This window comes from Sorex fumeus, unplaced genomic scaffold (assembly GCF_029834395.1).
Source record: "Sorex fumeus unplaced genomic scaffold, SorFum_2.1 ptg000226l, whole genome shotgun sequence".
NCBI classification, from domain to species: domain Eukaryota; kingdom Metazoa; phylum Chordata; class Mammalia; order Eulipotyphla; family Soricidae; genus Sorex; species Sorex fumeus.
The window spans coordinates 996,425-1,001,558 of record NW_026606283.1 but is presented as its reverse complement, the minus strand read 5'-3'; the positions used below and the strand labels follow the sequence as shown (position 1 = coordinate 1,001,558).

At 58.0% G+C, this 5,134-nt stretch overlaps 1 protein-coding gene across 1 annotated transcript in view; it reads left to right on the top strand.

Annotated features, from left to right (window-relative positions):
- ILDR2 (immunoglobulin like domain containing receptor 2) overlaps positions 1-5,134 on the top strand; it is a 211,067-nt gene that overhangs the window by 7,172 nt on the left and 198,761 nt on the right. The window lies entirely within an intron of this gene.

The window sequence follows — 5,134 nt, the reverse complement described above, 5'->3', positions numbered from 1 at the left end:
ATCAAGGGTGCTGTGAGGTGCCCTGCCCTCAGGGACGCGTGGACTCAGCCTGTTTGGGGGCTCCAGGGGGGCCTGGCGCTGCTGTAAATTTGCCTGCTGCTGTCTGTGTCCGCCAGGGGGCCCGGGGACAGGCCACCGCTGAAGCCGTGGGGAGACCCCGAGGCCGCGCTGACCACTGGCTATGCCAGCCCCGCTGCTCTCAATAAACGCTTCTGAGAAATGCCACCTCTGGGGTCAGACACAACACGGAGGTTCAGACGTGGGGTGCAGGCAGGGGGCACCCCAGGGAAAGGGCCTGGGGGGGACGAAGGACGACAGAGGATCTCTCTGGTGGGAGGTGTTTCTGCACGTGCGCGTACACACACACACACACACACACACACACACACAGAGTCTAGTTGGATGGGGGTCACCAGGATGGGGGAGGCCGGAGAAGCTGCAGGGGACAGTGATGGACTCACCGTGACATCACGGTCTCTGGGGAGGGGCAGGCGAGTGGCTGGAGTGACTGGCAGTGGTCTCCAACGGGAAGAGGAAGGGTGGGAACTAGGCATGCAAAAGCTTCCAGAACATCACCACCATCACCACCTCTACCCCACCAAAGAAGCACCAACAATGTGAAAACACTTGAAAAATGGTTTAATGATGTTTTACAACAGAAATGAACTGTACAGTTACAGTAAGTTTAATATATATAAAAAAATTACAGCAGACAAATGCATCTACACAAAATCTACCATTCCATTCAGATTCACTGTCACGGCGGCCGGGGTGCAAGGGGGGGGGCGGCCGGGCGTGGACCCCCACCCCCCCTTGCCCCTTCCCCCCGCCCCGTCAAGTTCTGTGGTTTCCAGTTTCTGAAACCAAGAAAGCGTGTTCCCAGGGCCCCCGGACTCCGAGGCCATCTCCTCTGGGAGCCACCTCCGAGAAATGCGCAAGGACCCCCCCCAACAGGCGGACCCCCTGCCCTGACCGCCTGCCGGAGCCGCTTACACCACGTCCGACGCCCCCACACAAGGGAGGGAATCCAGACTCACATTTTTAAAGTACATAAAACCGAAGTTTGGGGGGCCGAGGGCCAGCGCCCCCACGTGCCCCCGACAACAGTGGAAACACACCCTGAATCAATAATACATATATATATATCTTTTTTTTTTCAAAGGGAACAAAAGAAAAAGGTGGCGGGGGCAGGGGGTTAGGATGTTTAAAGACACGGAGAACGAAAACAGCTTTAGAAAAATCACGATCACTCGCTGCCTCTGAAACTAACGCCAGTGGCGAGTGAGGGCCCGAGCAGCCGGGAGGCTGTCACTGTATCTATGTACACGCAGAGCTTTTCCGTTTTCTTTTCTTAGGGACACCTAGGCAGTGAAAACTGTTCTGTGAACACATACGCAGACACACCCGAAACGTACAAAAATACTCTAATTCCAGACTACGAGGACAGCTCAGTGACTCCCATGCTTACAAGCTCGCACTGGAGACAGACAGGAAGTTCAACGACGGGGGTTTTTTGTGGGTTTTTTTTTTGTGTGTGTTTTTTCTATTTTTTTTTTAATATCCCAGAAATATACCAAAATATACATCTAAGCTTTGGAATTACTGAGGTTAGACTAACGCAAGTGCTGGGTAAGTCGTACTTGGTAGCAAGTCTAAGGTTCTGCAGGAAGGACCATCTTTGGTATCCGCACCAGGCTAATATTATTAACATCTGGATTCTCCTTTGGGATCGAGCTTGTGTGACCCTAGAACCAAATGCGCCCCCCACCCCCCGCCCGCCCTGGTCAACTGAGATTTAAAAAGACCCCTGTAAAAAGTTCCTTCATCCGGCAACACCCACCCTCCCCCCCAGTTAAAAAGTCACAGGCGTCCACGGGCAGGGAGGGGGGGGGCGGTGCATAGTTGCTGGAGTGACGGAGAGAAGTGAGGCCGGTGGGGGGGGGGGGGCTGGCCCGGGCCGTGCCCCGGGTCCCAGCCCCCAGCGGCAGCCTGTGTCCCCGTCGGAGGAGTCCTGGGCCCCGCCCCCTCGGCCAGCTCCTGTGTCCAGCCCAGGGCCGTGGGGCGTGTTCGGCCCCTCCCCCTCACCCCCCAGGGTCAGCGCGCCAGACGGAGGCCACAGAAGATTCCCTTCTCTTTGGTTTTTTGGTTTGTTTTGAGTTTATACAATCATCAAGAAATCTTTGGTTTTGGCTGGAAAGTCCAAGAACGAAAGGAAACAAAGGAACGCCCGTGTCTGCCGGAATAGCAGCAGGCCCGGGCCGCAGGGCCCCGGGGTGGGCCAGGGGGTACATTCAAAGAAAAGCTGAAAGGGCCGGGGGCAGCTTCGAGAGAGCGCCACGGGAGAGAAGATTGTCAAATAATAATATTAATAATAATAAAAACTTAAATATTTGGATTCTTATTTTTTTTTCTTTTTTTTGGTCATCAAAGAAAAAAAAAAGTGAGATGTGTATGCAGCAGGTGGCTGGGGACACCGGTGCCCCCGCCCCCAGGCCTAAAGTCAGCAGAACCCGAGGCCGGGCGCCCCCGCCCCGCCCGCCCTCGAGCCAGGCCAGAAGGAGGAGGGTGGAAGCTTCACCCTCGGTTTGCAGTAGCTTTCGCAGCAGCGACATTCAGGGGCTCTGGGGGCCCACCTGGGGTGCAGAGCTGTGTGGGACGGACAAATGGACGGACGGACCGACGGTCGGGGGGGGAGACGTGGGGCTCTGGGGATGGAGTCAGCCTCGGGGCCGAGCTGGAGCTGAGGTATACGACAGTGTCTGGGGGACAGCAGGGGGCCCCAAGCTGACCCACCTAGCCTGGGCCACACCACAGGAGGACGGGGGGGGGGGGGACGGGGTGCCAGGCACACAGGCCGGCTTGGGCGAGCTGCCGGTGGGGGCCCCCGTTTTCCAGGGGATCATCTGGACGTTGGCTGGAAGCCGTGTCTGGGAAGGGCCGGGGCGGCGGGGTTTGGGGGTGCAGCACCCCGGCCAGGACCATCGCTGGCAAAGCTCAGAGATGTGGAGCCCGCGAGCAGCACCCCGGAGACAGTTCCGCCCGCAGCGATGGGGAGGGGGCGGAGGGGGGACAGGAAGAGGAGGGACGGCAGCAAAGCCCTGCCACTTCCGGTCACTGCTCCCCCAGTGAAATGGAGGGGACGGGCTGGCGTGAGTGTCTTTGGTACCCGGACCCGGTCCCCACCCGGGTCTCAGCAGAAAGGCCGGGGGTGCGCGGCCCACTCGGGCCCAGCCAGGCAGCCCGCCCTGCACCCAGAGGTAACGACACAGCAACGGCCTCGGGGACCCGAATCTAAGGGCCTGTCCCTGCGCGGCCCGCAATGTCCCAGTCCTGCTCGGAGCCAATCACAGGCGCGCTGAAGTGTCCTTTGGCCAGACAGAAATCAGGAGAGAAACACGGACGCGCACACATGAGCGCGCGTGCGCAAACACACACACACACACACACAGACATACACACACACACGCACAATGTTACTTCTAACATAACCCACTTCTCCTCCCTCCTGGCCCTCCCTCACCTATAAACAGGGTCCCGAGCCGTGACAGCATCGCCCGTGTTTATCCCACAGGATAAACACATCGTCGGACACACCACCCGGGAGTCAGTTCCCTATTTATGAAGGTCTTTCTTTCCATGGATTTGGTTTGGGGTTTAAACCCGGTTTCTGCAGGCAAGTTGCTCTGTGAGGTATTTCAGGGAGGTGCCAGGATTGGGCGGCACCGCTCCGTCTGTCCTCCCCGTGAAGGCTGTCACCAGAGAGAGGACGAAGCGGGTCGGAAGGAGGTGGGCTTTGTCCGGCAAAGGCTACGGAACGGCACACGGGGAGGGCAGGGAGGAGGGGACGAGTGGAAATCGGGAGCCCTTCCAACCCCAGGGCTCCGGGGTGGCCCCGAGGGAGGCGGCGGAGATGAGGACCAGCCTCACTTCCCAAAGCGGCATCCGGGGTGTCTAAGATGGGAAGACGTCAGAGTGGGCACAAGGCCGCAGTGAAGGTCACACACACACACACACACACACACTCAGATACACAAACACTCACACACAACACAGACACACAGATACACACAGCCAGACAACACACTCATACATAAACTCTCACACTCATATACAAATGATCACACACACATACCTATACTCACCCTCACACAACACACACACCGATACACACTCACACAGATACACACACTTTCATATGCATGCGACACACACACACACACACACACACACACACACACTCCTCATAAGGACACACCCCCAAGAGCTCATGGGTGGCCGAGGCAGCATGCGGGACCCCTGGGGTTCAGTTCCAGGTGCTGCACAGACCCCCCAGCAAACAAAGAACAAAGGAGAGAGCATGAGCTGCTGGTGTGGGCCAGTGGGTGGCGGCCCAAGTCAGGGGCGTGTCAGAGTGGCCTTCTCCCTGGCCAGCACTCAGCCCCCAACCACCCTGCGCACATGTGCGTCCACGCGTGTGAAGGGGGCGAGGGGATGTCCTCCCCTCTTCATGTGTGCGTGTGTGTATGGGGAGATGTTCTCCCCTGTGCACGCATGTGTGTGTGTGTGTGTGTGTGTGTGTGTGTGTGTGCTCCTGACTCCATGCTCGGGAGCCTCTGCAGCCGCCTCAGCCCCAGGCTTCCCCTCCCCGTCCCCTTCTGACACCAACTGGGACCAACTGACACTCCCAAGCAGTTGCGCTCCCGGGGGCACCGGAGCTTTCTCAGCAGAAACCTCGACTCTGTCTAGATCTAGATGCGGTGCTTCCCGGGAAAGCAGCGACAGGGGCCCCGGGGGGCCCCCAAATAGCTGGGCCGCAGGAGACCAGGAAGGGAGAGATTGTGCTTTTCTCACCCTGAACAATGAGCTAATCTCACTCAGAGTCCTTAATCTTACTGCTTTCTTTCCTTTCTTTCTTCCTTCCTTCCTTCCTTCCTTTCCTTTTTAATGAAAAGCTTCCTTCAAAGACCGAGGCCCGAATGGGCCCTGCAACTGAGCGGGGCCGCTCGGCCCAGAGCACAGTGATTCTTTTTTTTGCTTTTTGGGTCCCACCCGACAATGCTCAGGGCTGACTCCTGGCTCTGCACTCAGGAATCACTCCTGGCGGGGCTTGGGGGACCCGATGGGATGCCAGGGA